Raw genomic sequence first — 14,783 nt, forward strand, 5'->3', positions numbered from 1 at the left:
CCCCGTGTAGCTGGAGTTTCAGGCAGGGATGAGCATGGGAGGTGGGATCTAAACTCTGGTCCTTTGCAAGAGCAGTAACTGTTCTTAACCACTGGGCAAGCTTCCCAGCACCAGGAGCTCCACTGGTAAACAGTTTAGGGCCCCTGCCTAAGAAATGGTGCCTCCTCAGTGAGCTGGGTGTCCCATATCAATTAAGTTACATAAGACAGGTCCCTCACAGATGCACCATTGGCCAAGCCAATGTAAATAACCTCTCACTGACAGTCTCTTCCCAGTTGATTGTAGCTTGTCAAGATGACAGAGCTAACTACGACACCCAGTAAAGAAGAATTAAGACTCATGGGAAACTGGAGATGTACGCTCAACATGTGGAAGGTTATCATGGAATAATTGCCCTTGGCTTTGCTTGAGACAGGGTCTTACTATGTAACCCAGGCTAGCCTCGAATTCACTAGGTAGCCAAGGATAACGTTGAATTTCTGATCCTCCTCCTTCCACAAACATCTGACCCTACTCAGGGGTTTCTAATGGCTGGAGATAGAAGCCAGGGCATGCTATGCAAGCACCCTGCCAACTGAGCTATGCCCCCAGCCCTGGAGAGGAATAACTCTGAAGCTATTAAAAGAAAAACTCAAGGTAAAACAAACTTACCAAATTTTATTTGGATAAGTAAGGCTTCATGAGAGCAGCTATATGAACCATCAGAAGTCTAGAACATTCTGCTGCCACAGTCTTGGCAGCCAGCCTCACCAGGCAGGGTATAGATGGAAGACAGAAACTACATTGACTGATTGAAGTGGTAAGAGTCAACTTAGAAGTTGGTGGAGGGTTCTTTTTTTCTTTTAGCCTTTTTATTTATTGGTGTGTGTGTGTGTGTGTGTGTGTGTGTCTGTGACATATGATGTGTTTATGTGCATGTGTGATGTGTTTGATGTGTGTGTGAAAGGTGTGTATGTGATGTATGTGTGGGGATAATATGTGTCTTTGTGTTGTGTGTGTGAGAAAGATGTGTGTGTGATGTGTGTGAAAGATATGTGTGTGATCTGTGTGATGTGTGTTATATGTGATGTGTGTTATATGTGATGTGTGTTATATGTGATGTATGTGGGTTTGATAGGTGTGGGGGTGATGTGTGTGTGATATGTGCATGTGTTGTGTGGTGTGTGTGTGTGTGTGTGTGTGTACATGATGTCTCACAGTGAGTGTGAGAATCAGAGCACAGATCTGTGAAGTCAGTTCTCTCCTCCCACTTTTAGCAAGGTTCTGGGGATTGAACTCAGGTTGTCAGATTTATACCTTTCCCCACTCCACTGAGCCATCTCACCTGATCCACGACTGTCTTCTGACCGATAACATCTTACTCCTTTACTGTTTACAGTAAGCTTCAGTTTGCCAGCCTACTGAATTCCAGTTTTCACTTTTACTCATGTATTTATTACCATAGTCAACTTGTAGCATTCCCAAAGGGAATGATAGCCAGGTATGATACTGTTGACCATAAAGATTACATTAAAGGCAACTCAACCTGCTCGTCTCACAGACATGGGGGAATTAAAGGTATGAAATGTTTAAGATGATCTTCAAATTATTAATCACCCTGGCCTCACATATATCTTTTTCCTTGTTATCCATCTGAGATCAGCCCCACAAACATATCCCATGATGCCTCTGGACTCAATTACTAAATTCTTCCCTTGGCTCAGGTCCTCATTTACCTCCGCAGATCTAGCCTGGGAGGAGAGAGCCTGGCGGGTATTTTTCTTGGGTCTCTAGAGTGTTACATCTTAAACTGACCGTTTCCCCCATGCTAACAGGCATTCGACTCAGAGAAAACCCACATCAAATTAAGCAACTGATTCCTAAGCCCAAGGTCCAGCATTTGATACTTCTCCTCCTCGGCTGTTGAGAAAATCTAGGACAATCCCAAATTCCCATGATACCCGAGGCTAAAACAATTGTCTGTTGCCTGGAAACTCATTAGCAGACAATAACCCGAAGAGAGTGCCCAGTTCTCTAGCTGAGTGTTCTTGTTCCAGGAAATGCTTTCCCAGCTGGATCCATAGACCCCAGGTATCGCAACTTCCTGTGCATAGCACATGCTGATAAGACATCTGGGACACAAGAGGCATGATTTCTTTCTATAGGAGACCTACTGAATAGCTGAGGAAAATGGGCCATGCTCGTTAAAGGCATTTCAAGAAAATTGTCTCATTGCGTTCTTGCTCAAAGGATTGTTCAACATGAGTATTGGCCCAAATCTCAGTCTTTTTACAGCTGCTTCACTTCCCCAATCCCAGGACAGGTTAATTCCCTCAATAAAGGACTCATGAGGTGTCCACTTTGGTTTTGGTGACAAGGTTCCGCTCACTGAGAGTCACTCCAACTCCTCCATCTTTTGGGATTTTTGACCAATAAGATGGTTGACATTCAGGCTAAAATAATCATCGAATAGTCAGAGACACAGGAATGATTCTTACCCTTCAAGACTCAGACACAGAATCAGCTGCCCCATAGATCAGAAGTCCTCCTGATCTATGCCCTGGAAGCCATGACTCCACCACCACGTTGTGCCTAGATGGTCCGGAGCTGGTGTACCATGTTCACTGCGCATGCACCTCTCGCTCCACAGCTCGGTCTCCCCGGCACCGTCACATACCAGAGCTCATGGCCAGTGCGATGTATTGCACTCAGCTACAATCAGGGGTATTAAGCGGGAGCGTCACAAGTCATTCATACTCCCCATTATTTCCAGCTCGCACACATCTCCTTTGAAACTCAACGTAGCTCGCTAAGAAGGACTTTTTCCGTTAACCAGACCAGCCCAGTCCATGTCTGGTATTTCTTTCATTCTGATGTTCTCTGTCGGCAAAGGGTCTGTGTGCAACTTTATGGAATGTGCTAGAGAATAAATCTGCTGCAGCTGCACAGATTGATAGGATCAAGAACTAAGACTTCCACCGGGGCCATGGTGGAATCTTAATCCCAGTACGCAGGAGGCAGAAGCAGGTAAATCTCTGTGAGCTTGAGGCCTGGTCTACATAAGGGAGTTTCAGGACAGCCAGAGCTATATAGAACGACCATGACCAGATCTCCAAAAAAAGACCTAAGACTTCCACATTAACATTGCTTTTCTGTATCCAAGTTCATCGTATGAAACTCTCAAAAAATTATTTTTAAAAAAATAAATTTTAAAATATTACTGCTCTAAAACATTCTTTTTTTCAGAAAGAGAAAGCTGCCAATTCTTTAATTCTTCCCTTCAAGAATGTTCTGACATGGGGATCGAGTGAGTTATAAACGCCAATATCAACTTGACCTGTTTGGTTTTGACCTGGGGTTGTCTGTAGTTCACTTAGAGTCGCTTTCCAGCAGTTACGTCATGGTATCTGAGCACCGACACCCCAGTGGCTCCTGGTGACTCCAAAAAGAAGTGGGAGTTTTCGGTTTTGTAGGTAACTTGTGGACTAAGACTTGTCAGGACTTCATTAAATTTCTACTTGAGAAGAAAAGAAAAATAAAAAAGACTGTCCTGAAACTCCATGCAGCTGAATAGATGACTCCGTTTCTTAGGCAGCAAGCCCCTTGCTATTGACGCTTGCTCATCCACCAAACCCGCTTCAGGGCCTGAGATCAGCTCTGTGGCAGACAGTCTGCCTCTCGGGAGCTAGGCTCTAGAACACTAGGAAAAATAGAATTTATTTCAAAACCCCCATCACTGTACCTATCAACCCCTAACCTGGAATATCAGAAGCTGCTCCCAGTTGGAACCTTCAGCCCCATCCTCAAACCTTGACCACCCACATTGACGTGAAGACAGTGCAGCCCTGTGGTGGTCTTTTGTGGGGTCAGCACTCTATATACTATCTTTTCTTAACATCACAAACGCAGGCCTCACTCCTGGCCCCTGCTTACAGAGTCCCTTCCCCAGGCCCCTCACTTTCTCCTCTGAGAGGGTGGAGTCCCCTGGGTATCCCCCCCCCCACCCTGGTGCATCAATTCTAGGCAGGAGTAAGCACATTTTCTTCCACTAAGGCCAGACAAGGCAGCCCTGTTGGGGGATGGATTCCACAGTCAGGCTACAACTATAGGGACAACCCCCAATCTAGTTGTTGGGGATCCACATGAAGACTGAGCTGCACATCTGCTACATGTGTGCTGGGGCCTCCATCCAGCCTGTGTATGCTTTTTGCTTGGTGGTTCAGTTTCTGAAAGCTCCCAGGGGTCCAAGTTAGTTGACTCTGTTGGTTTTCCTGTATTATCTTTTATTGAATTGAATACTGCCGTAGTTCTGGCCTGAGGCTTTCCTGCTTCGGAATGGAAGAGCCTCCATCCTGTGTGAGTGTTATGTCAGTGGTGGTGTATGAAAAGGCCACCAGACAATGAGTTGACAATACTATTTTTTTAGTCACACAGCTCAGGCATTGTGGCAACTCTGAGGTACATACAGAGGTTGTGGGTTTTTTAGTAGAAATTTCTGCCCCAAGAAAAGAGGGGCAGATGTCTCCAGGAAAGTCCTCAATTTGATTCCAAGACGCTGTGAAATGAGGTAGCTCTTGAGCTCTCAAGAAAATACATCCATCTACTGCAAGGTCAAGGGCCTGTGCAAGTAGAGGCCTCTCAAAGCCCTGAGTCTCTGAGATTCTACAGTTTATCTCACTGCCTTCGTCCAAAGGATTTGTATTTATTTATTTTGTATTTATTTTGCATTTGTATGTATTTTGTATTTTAATTGAAATTACAGCCCTCTCATCAGCTTAGCTATTCTCAGTGAGACTGCTGGGGTCCAGGAGTCACCTCACAAACCACAGGAACACCAATCTCATTCAGACAGGGAGAGTTTATTAAGCACTTGCCCCAGGACAATAGATCAAGGCCACAGACCAGACTCAGGAGCTGACTGTGATCCCAGGCCAGAGTCCAACAGAGCTTTTAAGCCTGAAATCCACAAGTATCTGTGCCAAGTTATCCCACCAATCAGGATTTAAGGATAGAGGAACATGTCTATGTGGTATACTTATCCTGTTCTCATTGGTTGCGTATTCAACTGTGGCAGGGGACTTGTCTTGCCTAACATTCATGTCTTAACTTGCCAATCAGGATGTCAGTTACCCACAAACATGACTCTTTCTGCCAGGTAGAGTGTCAATTCCCAGGGAGGTCTTGGGAACTTAAAACTATACTCAACCCCTACTCAAAATGGAAGTTTTACTCTAAATGGCTTCTTATATTGGTACAGGTGTCTCTCTTATATTGGGCTCCATCCCAGGGGCAGCTTATAAAAGCAAAAATCATAGAAGCTTGTACACAGTGCTGCTGGCTGGCTGGCTCGGGTTCAGGCTTATTGTAGTTAAGTATACAAAGCAGTCCCAACTGACCCCCTATTGTGATTAGTTTCCAAGAACACCAAAGCATAGAAGGTAATGAAATATGCATGCAACTTGGGCATAGAAAGTTTCACATAACAATAATAACGACATAAAATGGCTGACAAGACTGGTAGCAGTTACCCAGGCCTTTGTTGTGGGTTTGGCTTAAAGCTTGCATTATGTTATTTGGATTACCAAATCGCATGAGAATCCTGCATGTAAGACACTAAGGGACCCTGCCCTCAGTTGGTTTTGATTGGTAAATAAAGTTGCCAGAGGCCAATGGCTGGGCAGAGAGACAGAGGTGGGACTTTAGGATTCTCGGGCAAGGGAACCAAGAGAAGAAGGAGTTAGAATCACCATTCTAGGAAAGGAATAAGATGTAGGCCTGAGAGCTGCAAAAGACAGAGTAACAATCATGTAAGAGCCAGGGAAGAGCAGCCCCAGTGACCCACTAGGTCTAGGGTAGCAAGGATAATATATAGATTTTAGAAAGTAATAACTCAAGAGTATCGGAGGGAAGGAATTAGCAATGTGGAAGTTAAGATATATTAAATATAAGGCTCTGTGTGTGTGTGTGTGTGTGTGTGTGTGTGTGTGTGTGTGTGTGTGTGTTTCGCTAACTCAGAACATTAGGGCAGGTAGCAAGGAACTTGCACTTGCTGCTGCTACCAGGGAGATCAGAGCAGATTCATCAAATACAGCAACAGGCCTTAACAGAGACAATGTATCAGGTAGGTATTAGTTACAAAGTAGTTAAAGTCAAGACCTTCCTGGGTCCAGAAAAAGATTGTAAGTGGAAGACAGGAAGGCTTGAATATGAAGAGCCCAGCATACTCTCTACAGAAGAGTAAGGACAGAAGGAACCAAAAGCAACTCAACAACTCAATAAGGAAACAAAATGATGCAAAAATACATGAAGGTCACAGGTAGACACTTCTCCAATGAAGATGTACAAATGCCCAACCTCAAAGCTACAATCAGATACCAGTTCACACCCAATGCAGTAGCTATTAATAAAAAATAGAAAATGGTAGGCTCTGACAAGGACTGGAAGGAAATGAGCCCCGTGCCCTACTGTATGAAGTGGCGCCGTGCTGTGGAAAATGTCTCAGTTCACAAGCAACTAAAAATAAAACTGCCACATGATCCAACAATTCCTCTTCTGAATACCCAAAAGAACTGAAGGTCTCCAAGAGATCCTTGAACGCTTTTGTTCACAGTAGCATTGGTACAGTAGCTGAACAGTGGGAGCACCTCAAACACCTGCTGACACATGAATGCATAAATGACAGTGTGTTTGTTTGACTCTATAGCAGAAGGAAATCCAGGCACATATTTAAAAAAAAAAAAAAAAGGACTGATACTCAGTAAAGCACTCCAGGCACAAAAAGGCAAAACCTGTATAATCCCACTAATATGAGGCAGCTAGAACAGTCCATTTCACGGGAATCGAGAATAGAATGGTGGTTTCCAGGGGTTCACAGAAAAGTATGAAGGTATTGCTTAATAAGTGTCACTTTTACAAAATAAAAAGAACTCAGGTGAGAGAGACGGATCAGTGGTGAAGAGCACTGACTGCTAGTCTAGACGGCCTGTGTTTGATTCCCAGCACCCACGTGCTGGCCTACACCTACCTGCAACTCCAGCTACAGAGGAGCTAATGCTCTCTTCGGGCTCACATGGGCTTTGCATCCACATGGTACACAGACATTCATGCAGCCAAAACACCCATAAACATGAACTAAAAATAAATACATCTAAACAGAAGACAAAAATAGTAAAATTGCTATGGAGGTAGGGGGTGGCGGTGGCAGTTGCTAACAGCAGTCACGTGTCCTAAAGGCAGATGAGAAAGCACGACCTTAGTCCGTAAGCATGGTGATGAGTGTCTCAACAAGACTAATATTGTAAGACAGTCCTTCAGTGTGCACAGATGGTCATCCAGGTATAAGTATCAGCTATGATGCTTGTTGCTATTAACGCTGTTGCTATTAACGCTCTTCAATATGAAAGAAAGAGACAGAATTCCAATAAGCCAATAATGACCCAACCTACAACAATGAAATAAGTCTGAGGTGGAGAGAAAGATGAAAGACTTAGGTGAGGTCGGAGGGTTGCTTGTGGCTATCAATTGTAACATTGTTTCCCTTTTCTCATTAGCACCACCGTTCAGAGACAACCACATAAGACAGAAGGGAAATATTTTATAAGAGGCCACAGAGAGACACAGAAGTGTGTTGGCAACGGTTGAGATGGCGACTCTTCCATAAGTAATGGTCAGTGTGTATTTAATGATCATAAAATTTTCATCTCAAATGCATTCTGCATGTTACTAATTTCTCCTGACTTCATTTATTCTCCACTCTTCACTTTTTAGACACACACATCACATCACAAAAGACATAATTGTCCCACATTTGGCTAAAATCGTAACAGACGGTGCGCAGTCTGGATTTAGGGGAGTGACTCCAAACCCATGAGCCCAGCACACATTTAAAATATTGGAATCCTAGACCCCCTTACAAGGCTCCCAGTGTCTACAGAGGATAAAGTCGGGAGGCCGTGAGGTAGCTCTTCATTTGCATTTGGACGGAAATAAAAGTAAAAGCATTGTGCCATGGGGACACAGAACTGGAGAGATAATTTTCCAGTCTGGTACCTTTAAAGTCCATTATGCTGAAACATTTATGTCTCCTGCTTTGCAAACACAAGAAGTCATATATATGCTAAACTCATAACATTACTAATTCATCAGACACTTACAGCCCCCTATCTCCAGGAATCACAAGGAGTCTTTAAACAACAAATGACTTTTAAAGTAATCTCAGCATATCGTGCTGAAGTCAGCAGAATGGATTCTCATTAAAGGACAGAAACATGACATCACTCGAGAAGACAGTTCAGCACAGAAACCATGATAAGAATCTGCCATACGATGAAAGTTCAGGTTAGTTCGGGGAAATACAAAGATGAAGGAGATACTCCCCTGTTGTAGGGCTTCACTCAGTGAAGAACAGTGCTTCAAAAGGTCAAATTGAGGCTATTATAAAACCAATCAGGACCTTCAAAATTCTGTATCATCCATTAAAGCTACGAAGTTGGAAAGGACAAAGCATCAACTGGTACAGGCAGGACGACTTGGAAGATTTCCTACCCGTGTCTAAATTCTTCCTTGATTGCTTAAAGCCTGGGGTGACTTAGTTTCATCTATGAGCTTGAGATTTGGGGGAGAGTTGGTTCAAAAATAAAGAACAAGAAAACCAAAACTGGGAAGTTAACAGTAAAAGTAATCCTTGACTGGTATGGAAGATTTATCTGGTGGTGGTGGTGGTGGTGGTGGTGGTGGTGGTGGTGGTGGTGGTGGTGGTGGTGGTGATGGTGGTAGTGGTGGTGATGGTGGTGGTGGTCTTGGTGATGGTCGTGGTCATGGTGGTGGTGGTGGTGGTGGTGGTGGTGATGGTGGTGGTGGTGGTGGTGGTGGTGGTGGTGGTGGTGGTGGTGGTGATGGTGGTGATGATGGTGGTGGTGGTGGTGGTCTTGGTGATGGTCGTGGTCATGGTGGTGGTAGTGGTGGTGGTTTTAAAAAGTGGCCACAATAATTCCCATAGTATGTGATTTTGCATTAACCACGACTTCCCTACTATCTATCCAAGGGTAGCATCCCTGTTCCTCCTTCCCACTGGATCGGGAGCTCAATCACTATGAGGGTGATTCTGCATACCTTCCAAGCCTGGGGTAAGAGGCAAGAAGCTTTTTCTTCTTTAGATTCCAGCTCACTGTTTAGACCTTGGCCACACCTTGGGACAGGTTTAGGGTTGTAAAGGTTATAAGACGGGGTTCCTCTTGACACCCGTGTTGTTGCCAGCTCTGCCATAGGCTCTCACGGCCACAGTGTTCTGCTCAAGCACATGGACCAAACAACCATGGGCTAAACCCTCTAAAACCGGGAGCCCAGATAAATCTTTTCTCCTTTCTGCTGGGTCTTTGGTGACAGCATGAAAAGGTAAGACATCGTGTGATCACATCACTGCCGTCCCTTCAGGAAAGCTCTCTCCAAGCGAGGAGCCCTAAAGCCAACAAAGGAATATCATCCAAACCTTAGAAAGAAAATTTTGCAGGACAAGAAAAAGGAGAAACTTTTCAAAAAAGAGAGCGCTCTGGTCATAGTAAAGCTATTAAAAGATACTCTCATGTAATGTGAAAATTAAAACAACTGAATAGAACGTTACATAATTCAAAATTGGAAAAGACTAAGAGCCAAGTTGCACCATGGACCCAAGGTTGGAAACATGTTACTACCCGGGTTGTGACCAAGTGCAATCAATTTAGGAAACATTGTAACAACGAGCACAGGGGTTAAGCTGCACACGCTGAAGACAGGCTTCTGCTCTGACATCTCTGCCCTGTGGACACTCACAGGCACTCGCAGCAGACAGTACAAGGACGTTCACAGCAGTGGTTTGTAACAGAAAACAAGTAGAGAGCAACTCTTTCAGGAAGGGTAAAGATAAATACGCAGAGGTTTATTATGAATGGAAAGCTACCTAAAGAGAAATTTTAAAATAATTAAAATTGTGAGGAACAAACACCCTGCCCCACTCCCAATAATTAGCAAAGGAGATTCAGAGTAGTGAGAGTGACCTTGCAAGGCCAGGTGCAACTCACTGCCATCAGCCAAGTGAGTGTGGTGAGCATGGGAGGGGACAACCTTTCATGTCATCTGCCACTTATATTTGTCTCTGTCTCAACTGAATGGGTTTATCTTGACTCTTTACAACCTGTTTAATTTAGAGTGTGACCCTGTCACATCTTCAGGACATGGGACAAGGTGGGCCGCTGATAATTTTTTTTTTACTATGATTAAATCTTACTTTATTAGGTGAGGGCAGCTAGAGTCGACGTTCTTAGCAGGGCCCAATGTTTTCTGTTTATTTGTATGTATTTGGACCTAGGTTGACTTAAGCCATTTTTGTTTTGAAAATTGACTCTCATTCATTTTTTATTTTTTATTTTTTTTTATTTTATAAAATAATAGCTATTTAAAGGTTTATAAACATGTACGCCATCTTAAAGAATCTGTTGAAGGAGCTGGAGAGATGGCTCGGTGCTTAAGAGGTCCTTACATACAGGACCAGAGTTTGGCTGCCAGCATTTATATCCAGTATCTCACAACCACCTGAAACTCCAGCTCTAGGGAATATGATGCCTCTTCTGGCACCCACAGGCATCTCCCCACGTCTACAACCCACACAAAGACAACTTCATGTATATGCATCTTTAAATTATTTTTTTTTATTTAAAGAGGAAGAAGAGGAGAAGAGAAAACTGGGAGTGACCTAAGATTTTTGTCATCCTTCCAAAATTTCATAGCTCCACTGATGCTGGAACACACACACACACACACACACACACACACACACACACTGGCCTACCTCCTGGGCCAGAAGCAAAGGACTTCCTTGTTAGACTAGGCAGCTCATATCCATAGTCACATCAGTTTTCTTGCTTTCAAAATCCTGTAAGGGTGTTGTGGAGTGGTGCAGGTGAATGCTATATCTGCAGTGGGTTTATGTCATAGCCAAGGGGGTCTCTTAATCACGCATGCATGTGCGTGGGTGCACACATGTATAGTGTGTGTGTGTGTGTGTGTGTGTGTGTGTGTGTGTGTGTGTGTGTGTCAGTGCTCAGCATAAATCCCAGGACCCTGTTGGAAGGCCAGGTCTTCCCGGTGAGTTCCAGTGCTGTGAGTTGCATGACTCAGCAAATGTAAATTTTGATCTGTCATCCTACCTTTTGTGGGCCATGCTCTAAACCTGGTGTTTTTCGGCTTGAAAAAAGAAATTCTTAAGGATACATGCAAGTGTTCCTAGGGATCAGGGTGCAAGCAAGGGTTTAGGGTCGCTTCCAATAAAACTGAGATAAACATACAGGGTTGACTGCAATGAAACAGCTGCAGTGGTTTCTTCAGGTTGCCTTCCATAAATAAGTGCGTTGAGCAATAGCTCCACCTACAGTCATTTTAGGGAACTGCAGCAGTAAGAACGTAAGGCGTTTGGTAGCTTTCTGCTTTCCTTTCCTTTCCTCTACTTTTCTGGTTTGTTTTCTTTTGGTTTTCCAGACAGGGCTTCTCTGTGTAGCCCTGACTGTCCTAGAACGTGCTCTGTAAACCAGACTGGCCTCGAACTCACAGAAATCCTCCTGCCTCTGCCTCCCACGTGCTGGGACTAAAGATGTGCACCACCACAACCAGGTGAACTCCTCTACTTCGTTTCATAAAAACACTCATCCTCCATTTGATAAAAGCAGCAGGCTCTTCACTCCCACTGGCCACCCCTCAAACATATGTCCCAGTATAGTAACACAACCATCTAGGCCTGCACAAGCCCAAGCCATCCTGGGTTTCAACTGAAAAGCCCACATGAAGGGGCCTGAGCCTCATCCTCTACAGAGAAATACTTGTAGTATTATCTTGTTCAAGACCACCCTGGAGACAGGCTCACAAAACAGTGACCTCACATGGCAATGGCCTCCCCATCCAAAGTCTCATTATGACAAATGCAAATTTTTTTCTCCCACTGAAACCCTTTAAATATAAAGTGGGTTCTTAAAGCACTCTGAATGTTCTGTCTGCGACACATTTTTTTGTTAAGTGACAAGCACACTTTTTCTAATCTATCCCAAGATCAATCACCTCTTTTCTAATTATAATTAATATTTGCAAGCTTCACTAAGCAAGCTTTGAGGTCACATTTTCATTAATAATCCAAATTATAATGAACTCAAACCCCATAGCCTACTGTTCCAGGAAATTCAGTTTTTACCAGAACCTGCCCCAAAGGGATTCTGGGAAACTCCTAGCAATGGTTTCGTGCCATGTAAGTTCTTCCTGGAACCAGCCATCTGCCATCAGGCCCCTGAAATCTGCAGCCCCCAAGGCTCTGCTCAGATGGCCAACTCTCTGCCTCCCAGTTTCTTGCTTCCTTTAGCAAGTTTATTCCCAAGGAATAAACTTTATTCCTTTGTTTTATCCAAAAGTATCCCTAGAGACCGGAGTTGATATGGTGAGAAACTAAGGGAGGTACCTGCAGTCATGTAACCACCCCTGCTTGGGTCCCCCCAATACAGCAATGGCACTGGGTTGTTCCAGGTTGTGTAACTCTATCATTGGGGGCCTGAGTCCAGTGTCCTAGTAGTTGTGTGACATCAGGAAGCCCACTTCAGCTTTCTGAGCCTCCCTCCTCATCTGTACAATGGAAAATGAGCTGGCAACCTTTAGGCCACAAAGGAACTTGCACGCAAATATTCAAAAAGTGACATCAGATGCCCATTAACCAAGTAAATGAAAGAGTGAACACGGTACATGTTTATATGACTGAATATCATTTGCACAGAAAGGAATGGGCAGGCTGGTGTGTCCTGCATCAGGGGATGCTGGTGTGTTCTGCATTAGGGGATGCTGGTGTGCCCTGCATCAATGAACCAGGATGCTGGTGTGTTCTGCATTAGGGGATGCTGGTGTGCCCTGCATCAATAAACCAGGATGCTGGTATGTTCTGCATCAGGGGTTGCTGGTGTGCCCTACATCAGGAGATGCTGGTGTGTCCTGCATCAATGAACCAGGATGCTGGTGTGTTCTGCATCAATGAACCAGGATGCTAGTGTGCCCTGCATCAATGAACCAGGATGCTGGTCTGTCCTGCATCAATGAACCAGGATGCTGGTCTGTCCTGCATCAATGAACCAGGATGCTGGTCTGTCCTGCATCAATAAACCAGGATGCTGGTCTGTCCTGCATCAATGAACCAGGATGCTGGTCTGTCCTGCATCAATGAACCAGGATGCTGGTGTGCCCTGCATCAATGAACCAGGATGCTGGTGTGTCCTGCATCCAGGATGGGGAAGTCTATAGAGGAAGTACATTCACAGCTGCCTGGGGCTGGGAGTTACAGAGAAACCAGAAGGGGGTAGGAATGACAACCAATAGAAGTAAGTTATCTTAATGGGCTGATGAAAATGGTTCATAATTAAATGTTGCTTGTTCAACTCTATAAACCTATAAACTGAAGCCAGCAAGATCCATGAGTAAGTGAAGGTGCTTGACGCCAAGCCTGACAACCTGAGCTCAGTCTCCAGGACCATGTGGTAAATGAGGACTGACTCCTGAAGGTACTCCTCTGACCTCTACGCAGAATCAAGCACATGTGCCCTTCCCTCCAACACATACATATAAATAAACATAATTTTAAAATTAAATATCACTAACTTAAACACTTTAAAGGTCTAAAGTTTCTGGTTTCCAAATTAGAAATTAATAAAGCCATTTAAAATGCTAAGTATCTTTTGAACCTACTTAGTTAGATGATGCATGCAAAGTACTTAACACAGTACTGTCATATAGTAAGTGCTCAATAAACATTAGCAACTCAAGACATTTCAGAGAGTCGTTTTTAAAAAGCATAAAATCCAGGCAAACACTGTGTAGGTTGGGCTGCAGCAAGTTTGTGTGTATAGATGAGCTGGTTAGTTTTTGTCAGCATGATACAAACTAAAATCACCTGGGGAAAGATAACCTCAAATGAGCAATTTCACCCACAGGACCAGCCTGTGCTCCTCTCTGTGGGAGTATTTTCTTGATTAATGATTGACGTGGGCAGGTCTAGCCTACTATGGAGTTCCAAGATGTGTATGAACCCAACATGGGCTTGTGTCGCGACTGGGATATTGGCTGCGCCATTAACTGAAAGAGTGGATCCTCAGAGCTTCACTCCTTCCAGCATAAGCTAACAATTGATAATTATGATTTCTCAGAGACAGCATTCAGGGCTGCAGCAGTAACTTGTGAGAAAAAAAAAAAAAAGAGGAATTCCACGGTTTTCTATAAAACTGGAACGGGTGGGTGTCGATGGTCCCAGTGGTCGAAGGTTTAAACTAGAGAAATGATATGACCCTCTGCTCACCTCAATTCTCTTCTGTTCATGTGATTAATACCATGACCCAAAGAAACCCGGGAGAGAAAAGGGTTTATTTCATCTTACAACACCCAAAAGCTGTCCCCTGGCCATGCATAGAGCCCAACACTCCTAAGTAAATAATATGTATAATAAAGACTTCAAACATCAGTAATGTAAACACTTTAAACAGGTAAGGTTTGTGGCTTGTAAATCAGAAATTGATAAGGTTATTTATGTACTAGTGGACAGTTACTGACTAGCTTGCTCTCTTTGGCTTCCTCAGCCTGTTTTCTTGTGCATCCCAAAATCACCTGCCCAGGTGGCACCTCCCTCTGTGGGCTAGGCCCTCCCATGACAATCATCAACTGAGAACATGTCCCCACAGAACTGCCCACAGGCCACTCTCATACAGGCGATTCGCCAAAAGGGGTCCCTCCCCAAGGTGACACACGATGTATTTTGT

The sequence above is a fragment of the Arvicanthis niloticus genome, chromosome 10, assembly GCF_011762505.2.
Source record: "Arvicanthis niloticus isolate mArvNil1 chromosome 10, mArvNil1.pat.X, whole genome shotgun sequence".
NCBI classification, from domain to species: domain Eukaryota; kingdom Metazoa; phylum Chordata; class Mammalia; order Rodentia; family Muridae; genus Arvicanthis; species Arvicanthis niloticus.